Here is a 16,138-nt window from a genome sequence, read left to right as displayed (position 1 = left end):
AGTGTGAGTCAAAATGGATACACATTTTAGATACTATTTCGCCCCGAGGACTTAATGAAAAAATCTCTTGGAATATATTTCTCTAGTTCTATGGTTCTTATATTGATGTAATATTAAAATATACACATTATGAAAATGTAAAGGTAGCGCTTTGGTTAGGATTTGAAATAATTGTGCTATATATAATATTTATAGCTTTGATGATGAAGTATTCTGATATTCCGGTTTTTAATATTTTTTAATTGATTTATATATGTTGTATGTTTCACATTATTTGCACATTCAATATATCTATGTCATTTGTCTATGGGTATATTGAAACACTTAAGATGAAATATGGTAATCACTTTGTTTATGTGCAGTAATCAGCGGCGGACGTACATGGTTTGAAGGTATCCTTGGTAACCGACTAACAGGAAATACGTCAGTATACAATCCCTCCTATTACCGGCCGGGCGGGAGCAGCGGGCGTCCTCGTGCTGAACTGCACTCGTATGTATAAAGGTAAGATGGACACATTGGTTAGCTATGTTTCTAGTTTTTTTTCACTGGTATATACGTCCTGACGAAAAGGCCTGCGAGCCTTGAAACGTTGACGCCTGTTTAAGACACCATGATTTTCTAATACACCTGCCTGACTTGGAAATTTGGGAGTGCCGCCTGGTTCTTTCTGGTAAAGACATTGGTAAATATATATATATATATATATATATATATATGTTCTAGTGATAAATCAGTTGCGCCTTCAGTGTTTGTGAATAAAACGTTGCAAATCCTTAAGTGATAGTTAAAAAATGCGTACCAGACATATGCAGAACATTCGCCTTGTTTATGGTGTCTTTGCATCTGGATGTTCCTTACTCGTACTAACTCTCCGTTCCCATCCGTCCAGGCATTGGTGTGGAGTTTGTACGTATATGCAAGACAATGTGTCAATATACTGCTCTTAGAAAAGTGACTTGGTGCTATTTTTGTGCAAAGTTAGCAGTAAAGTGAATATGTGCAGAGAAAGTGCTGTAAGTGCTTATTAAAAATATATGAATAAAAATGAATATATTACTGGCAGTGTGCTAGTTCCCTTTTTTTCTTAGGTAATGTGCTTAAATACCATTTCTTAAGGGTGCAACACCATATAGCTCAGTATTCAGAGGAGATCTATAGAGGAGGTATATTTATATGAGGCACTTACATCTAGAGTTGCAATGAATTAAAAAGATGCTGCCGTCATTCCGTCATCAGACTTATATACCTCTCTATTGTATTCCGTATACACATACACACACTGCTCAAAAAATATAGGGAACACTAAAATAACACATCCTAGATCGGAATGAATGGAATATTCTTATTAAATGCTTTGTTCTGTACATAGTTGAATGTACTGACAACAAAATCACACAAAAATTATCAATGGAAATCAAATTTATTAACACATGAAGGTCTGGATTTGGAGTCGCACTCAAAATTAAAGTGGAAAAACACACTACAGGCTGATACAACTTTGATGTAATGTCCTTAAAACAAGTCAAAATGAGGCTCAGTAGTGTGTGTGGCCTCCACGTGCCTGGATGACCTCCCTACAACGTCTGTGTATCATGTACGACATGTAGTTTTATGGAACCTGGGTGTTACTTTAAACATCCTCATACAGGACGGAAGTTTAAAATTAACCATGTTTTAAGCTGTACATCGCAATTTGTTGTCTATATCATAATGTGCCCATGTGGGCTATATTATGTAGGTCAAACTATTTGCACGTTTAGAGAGCGTATGGCCTTACATCGCTCTGCTATAAAAGCTGCATTAGAAAATAAAGATTGCGATCAGCCGGTGGCACGCCACTTTAAGGAGGCTCAACATACTCTATCCTCCTTAAGATATAAGATAGTAGATCATATCCCCAATGACATTCGTGGGGGGGATCGTAAAAGGCGTCTCAGTCAGTGTGAGTCAAAATGGATACACATTTTAGATACTATTTCGCCCCGAGGACTTAATGAAAAAATCTCTTGGAATATATTTCTCTAGTTCTATGGTTCTTATATTGATGTAATATTAAAATATACACATTATGAAAATGTAAAGGTAGCGCTTTGGTTAGGATTTGAAATAATTGTGCTATATATAATATTTATAGCTTTGATGATGAAGTATTCTGATATTCCGGTTTTTAATATTTTTTAATTGATTTATATATGTAGTATGTTTCACATTATTTGCACATTCAATATATCTATGTCATTTGTCTATGGGTATATTGAAACACTTAAGATGAAATATGGTAATCACTTTGTTTATGTGCAGTAATCAGCGGCGGACGTACATGGTTTGAAGGTATTCTTGGTAACCGACTAACAGGAAATACGTCAGTATACAATCCCTCCTATTACCGGCCGGGCGGGAGCAGCGGGCGTCCTCGTGCTGAACTGCACTCGTATGTATAAAGGTAAGATGGACACATTGGTTAGCTATGTTTCTAGTTTTTTTTCACTGGTATATACGTCCTGACGAAAAGGCCTGCGAGCCTTGAAACGTTGACGCCTGTTTAAGACACCATGATTTTCTAATACACCTGCCTGACTTGGAAATTTGGGAGTGCCGCCTGGTTCTTTCTGGTAAAGACATTGGTAAATATATATATATATATATATATATATATGTTCTAGTGATAAATCAGTTGCGCCTTCAGTGTTTGTGAATAAAACGTTGCAAATCCTTAAGTGATAGTTAAAAAATGCGTACCAGACATATGCAGAACATTCGCCTTGTTTATGGTGTCTTTGCATCTGGATGTTCCTTACTCGTACTAACTCTCCGTTCCCATCCGTCCAGGCATTGGTGTGGAGTTTGTACGTATATGCAAGACAATGTGTCAATATACTGCTCTTAGAAAAGTGACTTGGTGCTATTTTTGTGCAAAGTTAGCAGTAAAGTGAATATGTGCAGAGAAAGTGCTGTAAGTGCTTATTAAAAATATATGAATAAAAATGAATATATTACTGGCAGTGTGCTAGTTCCCTTTTTTTCTTAGGTAATGTGCTTAAATACCATTTCTTAAGGGTGCAACACCATATAGCTCAGTATTCAGAGGAGATCTATAGAGGAGGTATATTTATATGAGGCACTTACATCTAGAGTTGCAATGAATTAAAAAGATGCTGCCGTCATTCCGTCATCAGACTTATATACCTCTCTATTGTATTCCGTATACACATACACACACTGCTCAAAAAATATAGGGAACACTAAAATAACACATCCTAGATCGGAATGAATGGAATATTCTTATTAAATGCTTTGTTCTGTACATAGTTGAATGTACTGACAACAAAATCACACAAAAATTATCAATGGAAATCAAATTTATTAACACATGAAGGTCTGGATTTGGAGTCGCACTCAAAATTAAAGTGGAAAAACACACTACAGGCTGATACAACTTTGATGTAATGTCCTTAAAACAAGTCAAAATGAGGCTCAGTAGTGTGTGTGGCCTCCACGTGCCTGGATGACCTCCCTACAACGTCTGTGTATCATGTACGACATGTAGTTTTATGGAACCTGGGTGTTACTTTAAACATCCTCATACAGGACGGAAGTTTAAAATTAACCATGTTTTAAGCTGTACATCGCAATTTGTTGTCTATATCATAATGTGCCCATGTGGGCTATATTATGTAGGTCAAACTATTTGCACGTTTAGAGAGCGTATGGCCTTACATCGCTCTGCTATAAAAGCTGCATTAGAAAATAAAGATTGCGATCAGCCGGTGGCACGCCACTTTAAGGAGGCTCAACATACTCTATCCTCCTTAAGATATAAGATAGTAGATCATATCCCCAATGACATTCGTGGGGGGGATCGTAAAAGGCGTCTCAGTCAGTGTGAGTCAAAATGGATACACATTTTAGATACTATTTCGCCCCGAGGACTTAATGAAAAAATCTCTTGGAATATATTTCTCTAGTTCTATGGTTCTTATATTGATGTAATATTAAAATATACACATTATGAAAATGTAAAGGTAGCGCTTTGGTTAGGATTTGAAATAATTGTGCTATATATAATATTTATAGCTTTGATGATGAAGTATTCTGATATTCCGGTTTTTAATATTTTTTAATTGATTTATATATGTTGTATGTTTCACATTATTTGCACATTCAATATATCTATGTCATTTGTCTATGGGTATATTGAAACACTTAAGATGAAATATGGTAATCACTTTGTTTATGTGCAGTAATCAGCGGCGGACGTACATGGTTTGAAGGTATCCTTGGTAACCGACTAACAGGAAATACGTCAGTATACAATCCCTCCTATTACCGGCCGGGCGGGAGCAGCGGGCGTCCTCGTGCTGAACTGCACTCGTATGTATAAAGGTAAGATGGACACATTGGTTAGCTATGTTTCTAGTTTTTTTTCACTGGTATATACGTCCTGACGAAAAGGCCTGCGAGCCTTGAAACGTTGACGCCTGTTTAAGACACCATGATTTTCTAATACACCTGCCTGACTTGGAAATTTGGGAGTGCCGCCTGGTTCTTTCTGGTAAAGACATTGGTAATATATATATATATATATATATATATATATATATGTTCTAGTGATAAATCAGTTGCGCCTTCAGTGTTTGTGAATAAAACGTTGCAAATCCTTAAGTGATAGTTAAAAAATGCGTACCAGACATATGCAGAACATTCGCCTTGTTTATGGTGTCTTTGCATCTGGATGTTCCTTACTCGTACTAACTCTCCGTTCCCATCCGTCCAGGCATTGGTGTGGAGTTTGTACGTATATGCAAGACAATGTGTCAATATACTGCTCTTAGAAAAGTGACTTGGTGCTATTTTTGTGCAAAGTTAGCAGTAAAGTGAATATGTGCAGAGAAAGTGCTGTAAGTGCTTATTAAAAATATATGAATAAAAATGAATATATTACTGGCAGTGTGCTAGTTCCCTTTTTTTCTTAGGTAATGTGCTTAAATACCATTTCTTAAGGGTGCAACACCATATAGCTCAGTATTCAGAGGAGATCTATAGAGGAGGTATATTTATATGAGGCACTTACATCTAGAGTTGCAATGAATTAAAAAGATGCTGCCGTCATTCCGTCATCAGACTTATATACCTCTCTATTGTATTCCGTATACACATACACACACTGCTCAAAAAATATAGGGAACACTAAAATAACACATCCTAGATCGGAATGAATGGAATATTCTTATTAAATGCTTTGTTCTGTACATAGTTGAATGTACTGACAACAAAATCACACAAAAATTATCAATGGAAATCAAATTTATTAACACATGAAGGTCTGGATTTGGAGTCGCACTCAAAATTAAAGTGGAAAAACACACTACAGGCTGATACAACTTTGATGTAATGTCCTTAAAACAAGTCAAAATGAGGCTCAGTAGTGTGTGTGGCCTCCACGTGCCTGTATGACCTCCCTACAATGTCTGGGCATGCTCCTGATGAGGTGGCGGATGGTCTCCTGAGGCATCTCCTCTCAGACCAGGACTAAAGCATCCGCCAACTCCTGGACAGTCTGTGGTGCAACGTGGCGTTTGTGGATGGAGCGAGACATGATGTCCCAGATGTGCTCAATTGGATTCCGGTCTGGGGAACGGGCGGGCCAGTCCATAGCATCAATGCCTTCGTCTTGCAGGAACTGCTGACACACTCCAGCCACATGAGGTCTAGCATTGTCTTGCATTAGGAGGAACCCAGGGCCAACCACACCAGCATATGGTCTCACAAGGGGTCTGAGGATCTCATCTCGGTACCTAATGGCAGTCAGGCTACCTCTGGCGAGCACGTGGAGGGCTGTGCAGCCCCCCAAAGAAATGCCACCCCACACCATTACTGACCCACTGCCAAACTGGTCATGCTGGAGGATGTTGCAGGCAGCAGAACGTTCTCCTTGGCGTCTCCAGACTCTGTCACGTCTGTCACATGTGTTCAGTGAGAACCTGCTTTCATCTGTGAAGAGCACAGGGCGCCAGTGGCGAATTTGCCAATCTTGGTGTTCTCTGGCAAATGCCAAACGTCCTGCACGGTGTTGGGCTGTAAGCACAACCCCCACCTGTGGACGTTGGGCCCTCATACCACCCTCATGGAGTCTGTTTCTGATCGTTTGAGTAGACACATGCACATTTGTGGCTTGCTGGAGGTCATTTTGCAGGGCTCTGGCAGTGCTCCTCCTGTTCCTCCTTGCACAAAGGCGGAGGTAGCGGTCCTGCTGCTGGGTTGTTGGCCTCCTCCACGTCTCCTGATGTACTGGCCTGTCTCCTGGTAGTGCCTCCATGTTCTGGACACTACGCTGACAGACACAGCAATCCTTCTTGCCACAGCTCGCACTGATGTGCCATCCTGGATGAGCTGCATTACCTGAGCAACTTGTGTGGGTTGTAGGGAGGTCATCCAGGCACGTGGAGGCCACACAAACTACTGAGCCTCATTTTGACTTGTTTTAAGGACATTACATCAAAGTTGGATCAGCCTGTAGTGTGTTTTTCCACTTTAATTTTGAGTGTGACTCCAAATCCAGACCTCCATGGGTTAATAAATTTGATTTCCATTGATAATTTTTGTGTGATTTTGTTGTCAGCACATTCAACTATGTAAAGAACAAAGTATTTAATAAGAATATTTCATTCATTCAGATCTAGGATGTGTTATTTTAGTGTTACCTTTATTTTTTTTAATATATTATATAGCGATATATATGTGTGTGTGTGTGTGTGTGTGTGTGTGTGTGTGTGTGTGTGTATATGTATGTATGTATGTATGTGTGTGTGTGTATATATATATATATATATATATATATATATTTTTTAAAACAAACAGTATGAGCGCATGAACAAGGTAAATTTAAAGTCCCGTGGAACTACAAGTCCAAGGCTGGACAAGAAACAGTGTTCCTCACAGTCACTGACATCCAGTATTACTGGCCGATGATACTTGTCAATGTGCACCTCTGGGACTTCCAGCTGTCGCTTCCCCAATGACACCCGATCCCGAACGGGTGATAATCCTGCCAAGAAATTGAAGAAGCAGGGAGCACCAATAGTGCATTAAAAGTGTATAACAATTTTATTATAAAATTCGAATCATTCATTCGAATGACGAAACGCGTATGGGCGTGGTCTGACATACGGACTCCGAACTGAGAACGCTGTTTGCACTGTGGAGTAATTCTTGCGCTGGTTATACAAGCGGTGGTTTAACCGCCTTTTATGGTACGGGTTCATACTTGTTACCGACTTGGACTTTTTATAATAAAATTGTTATACACTTTTAATGCACTATTGGCGCTCCCTGCTTCTTCAATTTCTTGGTATATATGTATATATATATATATTTGACTGGGTTTGGAGAGTTAACCAATAAGGCGCAATGCAGCCAAGATGTTAAGGGCTCAGATAAATGTCACCACATTTAAAACAAGAAATACCATACAAGAAGTTTGAGCCCTCTTTACACACTCAGCGCAACATAAAGGTATACGAAGGTGCTCTGATTCGTTGACTCCAAAATGTGGAAATAAAAACAAAACCACCAATGTGTAGATCGTTCTTTTTTTAAAGCAAATCGTCTCTATATCAATTGTCTCTACATCAAGTTTAGCTCCAGTGTACCGAGACTCACACGAAATAGCATGAATATATGTTCATAAAGGTATCTTTTATCCTCTATTTCCAAACATCTAGTGCTCGATTCACCACAATGTGTACAGACAAAGGTATAATAAGTGAAGGGTAATCTGGTTGGGAGCGTACCCCGTAACTCACACAAGGGATGCAGGTTCTAAACACATCTAGGTATCTTTGGGGTATGACACACAGCGTACCCAAACTCACACTGCACGCCGAACTATGACTCCTATAAAGGTATCTTTCAAGGATTGAGGTTCATCGGTCCGTTCTACGACCAGGTAATTTGTGTGCTCAGATCAGACATGAATATAACAACAAATAAAAAATAATGTGTGGTACGTTCTAATAGGTCAATTCATATATTTATCAAAAAGGATTTTGACCCGCATGTACTCAAATACAACAAAAATTAACATGTGCCCAAAAAAAGGTTGTGTTTAATGTAAAACCCCACTGGTACTAGGTATGCAAAATCTGCAGTCACTGTGTATAGTGCATCACACTTACTCTGCCCCGGCTGGTCATGGGTTCAGGCACAGATACCAGAGGGTCCCCTGAATAATCAGGTGTTTAATTACAGGTGCCTTGTGGGAGTGGACTACAGGTGTCGGTACAGCGCATAAAGAATTGGGCGCCAGGCCATCTCATAAACAGAATAAAGTTTATTTTAACATCAAAGCAGGTATATAGCAGGGATAACTTCTTAACGCACCTCCTCCAGCGCAAAGCATAACAGTTACATTAGATCACATATCAGGGCACCTCCTCCAGCGCATCACTTAGTCGCAGCGGCATAAACATGGCGAACAGCATTACGTACCAGGGCATTCTGTGACCAGTAGTGCTACACATACCAGGTTACCGTCTCTCTCTGTTCTAGCGAGGACTCTTGTCCATGGGGGGCTTCTAATCCTGCCGCGTGGCTTCCGACCACTCCCCAGATACCTCCTCTCTCGAGACTCACACCTGTAACGCACATTCTTCTCCTGGCATCACCCTTTCACTGGATTCCGAGTACTGTTGCTCTCACACTGCGATCACTCCCTCTATCAGGTGCCTTGCTGTGTCTGGCATATCTACCCACCTAAACATGTGGGGAGTCCTCACTGGGGCTACATCTTTCCAGCTAATCCACCACGTTTCTGCTAGCTAACACACGTGCTTCTGGGCTGCAAAGACACCAGGCTGCAAAGATCATGCTGCTCCTGCATGACAGCCTTTTATAACCTTTTTCTCCCAGGGAGAAATTCTATCTGGGATTTCCCGCCCTGAGTTGCAACTTGGTGAGTCCTGCATCTGCTTTTTTTTTTTTGCAGACTGATCTGTCTTACTGTGAGTTGGGCTGTTAACCCCTTCTGTGCTGCAAGCTGTAGGCTGCTGGCTCAGTGCTATGCAACTCCAGCAAACATTTTACTTTTATTAAAGTCATGCTGGCACCTGTAGTGCCAGTTGATTTGTGCTTACAGTTCCAGGGTATTACATTTAATTCCTTTTTTTAGTGTTCTATCGAAGCACCGTAGGGTATAAAGAGGAAAAAACAAATTTGTTCAGAAAAAAATATATATAGGAAAGAACTACATGGGACGTGTACCCCAAAACTCACAGGAGAAATACAGGCTACGTGCACATCTAGGTATCTTTAGGGTAAATCGCACAGCGTACCCGAACTCACACTGCAAGGTGTATGATGACTCCTATAAGGGTATCTTTCAAGCGCTGTTATTCAAATATTCAGATCTCCAGCCGTACAGCTTGTATTCTCAGTAAAGTAATGGAAACAAATGGGAACAAATGTGTAGTAGGTTCTGAGGTCAGCTAGTATATCTCACAGAAATGTTCAAACTAGAGCGTACCCCCACTCGCACAGATAAGGGATGGTGTAAACACACATCAAGGTATCTTTGGATATTTCTATATTGGTAGGTTTATAAACGGAAATATGGGGCCCAAAAGGGAAACTGATCGCAAAAGGATGCGTATCGCAACACTCACAGGAACGGTGCAGAGATCAAACACATCACGGTATCTTTAACTGTACAGTGCCCACATATATCTCGTACCCTGACTCACACTTTGAAATGGAGGGCTGCTCCTATCAAGGTATCTTTTCTAGGCGATCAGTAAAGTATCCCTTTTTCCAACTCTTATCCACCAAGGTAACGAGTATCCACAGGTTTTTTTCTTTAAAAAAAAAAGGTTTATTTGTACACAATAGTCTTAAAAAAATTTTTATAGTCCACAGTAAAGAACATCCAAAAGGATAACAATCAATAAAAAGTCCAAAAAACAAGGATAAGAAAAAAAAAAATCTTAAAAATGTACATAGATTAAAAAATTATGGCTACTCACACTCCTGATAGCAGTATCAACACGTTTCGAACATGTGACCTTTATCAAGAGTTTGGGTACGCTGTGTGTCATACCCCAAAGATAACTAGATGTGTTTAGAACCTGCATCCCTTGTGTGAGTTCCGGGGTACGCTCCCAACCAGATTACCCTTCACTTATTATACCTTTGTCTGTACACATTGTGGTGAATCGAGCACTAGATGTTTGGAAATAGAGGATAGAAGATACCTTTATGAACATATATTCATGCTATTTAGTGTGAGTCTCGGTACGCTGGAGCTAAACTTGATGTAGAGACAATTGACATAGAGACGATTTGCGTTAAAAAAGAACGATCTACACATTGTTTTTTTTTTTTTGGTTTTTTTTTTAATTTCCACATTTTGGAGTCAACGAATCAGAGCACCTTCCAGAGGAATCGTAAGTCAAAACACGGTGGCAACATGTTCCATCATAAAACTTATTATATATACATAAAAACAAGTTCAAAGTCCATGGTTCATTTGTAAAAGGAGTAATAAGTCGCTCCACACTTAGTGTATTTCCATTTAAGATGTCGAGGACAATAGTAGGTGAATCTCTACAGTCTCCTCTTATTCTTCAATATATATTCAGAGGTGACATCACAAAGGAAGAACAAGAATACTTGTGTGTGTGTGTGTATGTATGTATATATGTATGTGTGTGTGTGTGTGTGTGTGTGTGTGTGTGTGTGTGTGTGTATATATATATATATATATATATATATATATATACTGGGGATCACATTAAGACCATGTGGTATAGGCGGTTCTGCAGGAGCCATGGGCACTCTTAAGACTTTTCAGTGGGTGTGAACTGGCTCCTCCCCCTATGCCCCTCCTCCAGACCTCAGTTATAGGAACTGTGCCCAGGGAGACGGACATTTCGAGGGAAGGACTTCCTTTAATACTAGTGGTGAGATACATACCAACTCACACCCTCAACCATTCTGCACACATGGCATTCAACATAACACATGCCAACAGGCATGAAACAATTGCAGCAACATGCTGAAACTAAGATAACACAACTTGTGTAACTCTAATAAGTAAACTGCAGGTAAAATACGCACTGGGACGGTCGCCCAGCATCCTCTACGGACTAGGAGAAAAGGATTTACCGGTAGGTATCGAAATCCTGTTTTCTCATACGTCCTAGAGGATGCTGGAGACCACATCAAGACCATGGGGTTTATAACAAAGCTCCAGTGCGGGCGGGAGAGTGCGGATGACCCTGCAGCACCGATTGACCAAACTTTAGGTCTTCATCGGCCAAGGTGTCAAACTTGTAGAACTTTGCAAATGTGTTTGACCCTGACCAAGTAGCTGCTCGGCACAGTTGTAATGCCGAGACTCCCCGGGCAGCCGCCCAGGATGAGCCCACCTTCCTAGTGAAGTGGGCCTTTACCGACGTTGGTAACGGCAATCCAGCCGTAGTATGAGCTTGCTGAATCGTATTTCTGATCCAACGTGCAATTGTCTGCTTGGAAGCAGGACACCCAATTTTGTTGTGAGCATACAGGACAAACAGGGCCTCTGTTTTCCGTATACGAGTCGTTCTAGCAACATACATTTTCAAAGCTCTACCCACATCTAGAGACTTTGATTCAGTGAATGAGTCAGTAACTACTGGCACTACAATAGGGTGGTTTATGTGGAAGATGAAACCACCTTAGGAAGAAAGTGTTGTCGAGTTCTCAACTATGCCCTATCTTCATGGAAGATTAGGTAAGGGCTCTTGTGAGACAAGGCCCCCAATTCAGACACCCGTATTGCAGATGCCAAAGCCAAAAGCATCACCACTTTCCAAGTGAGAAACTTCAACTCTATCTTTTGTAGAGGCTCAAACCAATCCGATTGAAGGAACTGCAACACCACGTTAAGGTCCCATGGTGCCATTGGAGGCACGAATGGAGGCTGGATGTGCAGAACCCCTTTCACGAAGGTCTGAACCTCTGGAAGAGAGGCCAATTGTTTTTGGAAGAACACTGACAAGGCCGAAATCTGGACCTTGATTGATCCCAATAGGAGGCCCGCCTCCACACCAGCCTGTAAAAAATGGAGGACACGTCCTAAGTGAAACTCTTCCATAGGAGCTTTCTTGGATTCACACCAAGACACATATTTTCTCCAAATCCGGTGGTAATGTTTCGACGTTACTCCCTTTCTGGCCTGAATAAGAGTGGGGATGACTTCCTTGGGAATACCCTTCCTGGCTAGGATCCGGCGCTCAACAGCCATGCCGTCAAACGTAGCCGCTGTAAGTCTTGATTCACACACGGCCCCTGCTGCAGCACGTCCTCTCGAGGAGGAAGAGGCCGAGGATCTTCTAAGAGCAACTGCTGAAGATCTGGGTACCAAGCCCTCCTTGGCCAGTGTGGGGCAATGAAGATTGCTCGAACCCTTGTTTTTCTTATGATCCTGAGTACCTTTGGGATCAGCGGAAGTGGAGGGAAGACATACACTGACGGGAAAACCCACTGGGTCACTAGCGCATCCACTGCTACTTCTTGAGGGTCTCTCGACCTGGAACAGTATCTCTGAAGCTTCTTGTTGAGGCGAGATGCCATCATGTCTACTTGAGGAACTCCCCAAAGACTTGTCACCTCTGCGAAGACTTCTTGGTGGAGGCCCCACTCTCCTGGATGGAGATCGTGTCTGCTGAGGAAGTCTGCTTCCCAGTTGTCTACTCCCGGAATGAATATTGCCGACAGAGCTTGTAGATGTTTTTCTGCCCAGCGGAGGATTTTTGTAGCCTCTGCCATTGCCGCTCTGCTTTTCGTTCCGCCCTGCCTGTTTATGTATGCGACTGCTGTTACATTGTCCGCCTGGATCTGCACGGGACGGTCTTGAAGAAGATGTACCAATTGTTGAAGGCCATTGTAAATGGCTCTCAGCTCCAGCTCGTTTATGTGAAGGCAGGCTTCCTGATGTGACCAACATCCTTGGAAGTTTTCTCCCTGAGAGACTGCTCCCCAGCCTCGGAGACTTGCATCCATGGTTACCAGGACCCAGTCCTGAATCCCGAACCTGCGTACCTCTAGTAGGTGAGTGCTGTGTAACCACCAGAGGAGCGAAATCCTGGTTTTTGACGACAGGATTATCTTCCGGTGCATGTGTAGGTGTGACCCCGACCACTTGTCCAACAGGTCCCACTGGAATACTCTGGCATGGAACCTGCCAAACTGTATGGCCTCGTAGGCCGCCACCATCTTCCCCAACAACCGAATGCACTAATGGATCAACACACTTGATGGTTGATCTGTTTTACCATTTTCTGGATTTCCAGAGCCTTTTCCACCGGAAGAAATACTCTCTGAACTTCTGTGTCCAGAATCATTCCGAGGAAAGACAACCTTGTCGTCGGTTCCAACTGTGACTTTGGGTAATTTATGATCCACCCGTGTTGTTGGAGTATTGACAGAGAGAGTGATATGTTTTGTAACAACTGCTCCCTGGATCTCGCCTTCATCAGGAGATCATCCAGATAAGGAATTATATTGACTCCTTTCTGTCGAAGGAGGACCATCATCTCCGCCATCACCTTGGTGAATACCCTCGGCGCTGTGGAGAGACCAAAAGGTAACGTCTGGAATTGGTAATGGCAATCCTGAATCGCGAATCTCAGATAAGCCTGGTGAGGAGGATAAATGGGAACATGCAGGTAAGCATCCTTTATGTCCACCGACACCATATAGTCCCCCTCCTCCAGACTGGAAATCACCGCCCGAAGTGATTCCATCTTGAACTTGACCTTTTTCAGGCAGCAATTCAGATCCTTTAGGTTTAGGATCGGTCTAACCGAGCCGTCCGGCTTCGGAACAACAAAGAGGCTTGAATAAAAACCCCGCCCTTGTTGTGACAACGGTACCAGGACTATGACCTGGTCGTGACATAATTTTTGGATTGCCGCTGTTACTGCTTCTCTCTCTGGTGGAGAAACTGGCAAGGTCGATTTGAAAAATTGGCATGGGGGAACGTCTTGAACTCCAGTTTGTATCCCTGGGATACTATTTGCAACACCCAGGGATCCAGGCCAGACAGAATCCAACCTTGGCTGAAGAGTTTGAGACGTGCCCCCACCCGAGCGGCCTCCCGCGAGGGAGTTCCAGTGTCATGCTGAGGATTTGGCAGAAGTAGGGGTAGACTTCTGCTCTTGGGAACCTGAAGGCGCTGCGGACTTCTTTCCTTTTCCCCTTCCCCCTACCTGCAAAGAAGGGGGAACCTCTCGCCTTTTTGTATTTATTGGGCCGAAAGGACTGCATTTGCGGGTGATAGGTCTTTTTTGCCAGTGCAGGCGCATGGGGCAAAAATGTCGACTTACCTGCGGTAGCCGCCGAGACTAATGCATCCAGGCCATCGCCAAATAAGGCCTCACCTTTATATGGGAGAGCCTCCATGTTTCTTTTGGAATCAGCATCCGCGTTCCACTGGCGAATCCACAACGCCTGCCTAGCCGATACTGCCATGGTAGCGGCTTGTGAACACAAGAGCCCAATATCCTTCATTGCTTCCAGCATGTAGGCGGCAGCGTCCTTGATATTCCCTAACTTAAGAAGTATCTCATCTTTATCAATCATGTCAATTTCTGACGACACGCTTTCTGACCATTTTTCAATAGCGCGACTCACCCACGCGCAGACAATAGTGGGCCTGAGCAGCGTACCATTGGCAACATAAATGTATTTCAATGTTGTTTCCATTTTACGGTCTGCCGGCTCCTTGAGTGAAGCCGTGCGAAGTGCAGGGAGAATTACCTTCTTTTTCAACCTGGAAAGTGCACTGTCTAACACAGGGGGTGACTCCCATTTTTTTCTGTCCTCAGCCGGGAAAAGGTAAGCTACCTGAATCCTTTTGGGGATACGAAATTTTTTATCAGGATTCACCCACATCCCTTCAAAGAGAGCATTTAGTTTGTTTGAAGGAGGGAACGTGACTTTGGATTTCTTTTCCTTACATAAATAAGCCTTCTCGTGAGGAACAGGAGTGGTTTCTGTAACCTCCAACACTTCCCTTATTGCCACAATCATATATTGTATACTTTTTGCCAATTTATGATCTCTCTCTCTCTGGAGTCACTATTGTCGACACAAGAATCAGAGTCCGTGTCGGTATCAGTGTTTACAACATTCGCAAATTGTCTCTTATGTGACCCAGAGGGACCGCCTGCATAAGGAATAACCGCATCCTGAAAAATCACATCTTCCACAGATTTTCTCCAGCATGCAGCCTTAAATTCAGACTTATCTAATCTTTGGTTAATCAGATGCATACTGTCACGTATCTCTTTCACCCATGCAAGCTCTTGGTGTGCCGGCAGCGCCACCACATTACAAAACTGTGTCCCTAAAATGGCTTCCTCCGGGGAGGAACTCCATGCCTCAGACATGCCTCACACGTGTACAGCACACTCACAGACACACTGGGACTTATTTTGGGGACAGACCCACAGTAAAATCTGTCAGAGGAACACAGTATAGGAGCAACAGTAAATTAAATAAAATTGGCCACACGTGGCGCTCCTGTTTAGAAATTCATAAAATGGCTTACACAATGGTAACTGGCAGTGAATCTCACTCTTAAATCACATCAGAAATCCATCACAATATGGATCATTAGTCCTAAAATTAAAGGAAAATCCAATAGTGCAAATAAAAGATGGCAATTTTATTTAATTTACTGTTGCACTTAGGGGTTTGGTGAAAGCTCTGTTTTTTTGTGTTCACACAGGCTGCTACTGTTTTCTTTGCAAGCGCTTTGGAGAATATTTTGTATTTACTACAGTATAGGAGCAGCCAGTTCACAATCCCAGCGCCAGTATGGTATGCCTGTGAACACAGAATGCCCACAGCCAAATAGCGCTTTTAAACAGTAATTCACACTATTAAATGCACCACAATCACTTTGTGCTCCCCCTTAATAGCACCCTGTACTTGTCAGAAGTGGAGGAGAGGACCAGCGTGTTCTCTGCAGCCTGAGGAGAGAGAGAAAATGGTGCTGAGCAGTGTGCTGGCTGCCTGAGGAAGAAGCTCCGCCCCCTCAATGGCGCGTCCTTACACTCAGTTAATCACTCTAATATTTATACTGGCGGGGGTAGGG

The 16,138-nt window shown here is 42.4% G+C and overlaps 1 long non-coding RNA gene across 1 annotated transcript in view; it reads left to right on the top strand.

The window, feature by feature from the left end:
- The first annotated feature begins 2,330 nt into the window (after positions 1–2,330).
- Positions 2,331–16,138, top strand: part of LOC134935532 (uncharacterized) — a 148,056-nt gene continuing 134,248 nt past the window's right edge. Inside the window, exons 1-2 of the long non-coding RNA XR_010180228.1 lie at positions 2,331–2,446; positions 4,245–4,386. This is a non-coding gene — a long non-coding RNA (uncharacterized LOC134935532). The remainder of the gene's footprint in view (positions 2,447–4,244; positions 4,387–16,138) is intronic.

This window comes from Pseudophryne corroboree, chromosome 6 (assembly GCF_028390025.1).
Source record: "Pseudophryne corroboree isolate aPseCor3 chromosome 6, aPseCor3.hap2, whole genome shotgun sequence".
NCBI lineage: Eukaryota > Metazoa > Chordata > Amphibia > Anura > Myobatrachidae > Pseudophryne > Pseudophryne corroboree.
The sequence above is the reverse complement of the archived record's forward strand: the minus strand, read 5'-3'. Positions and strand labels throughout refer to the sequence as shown.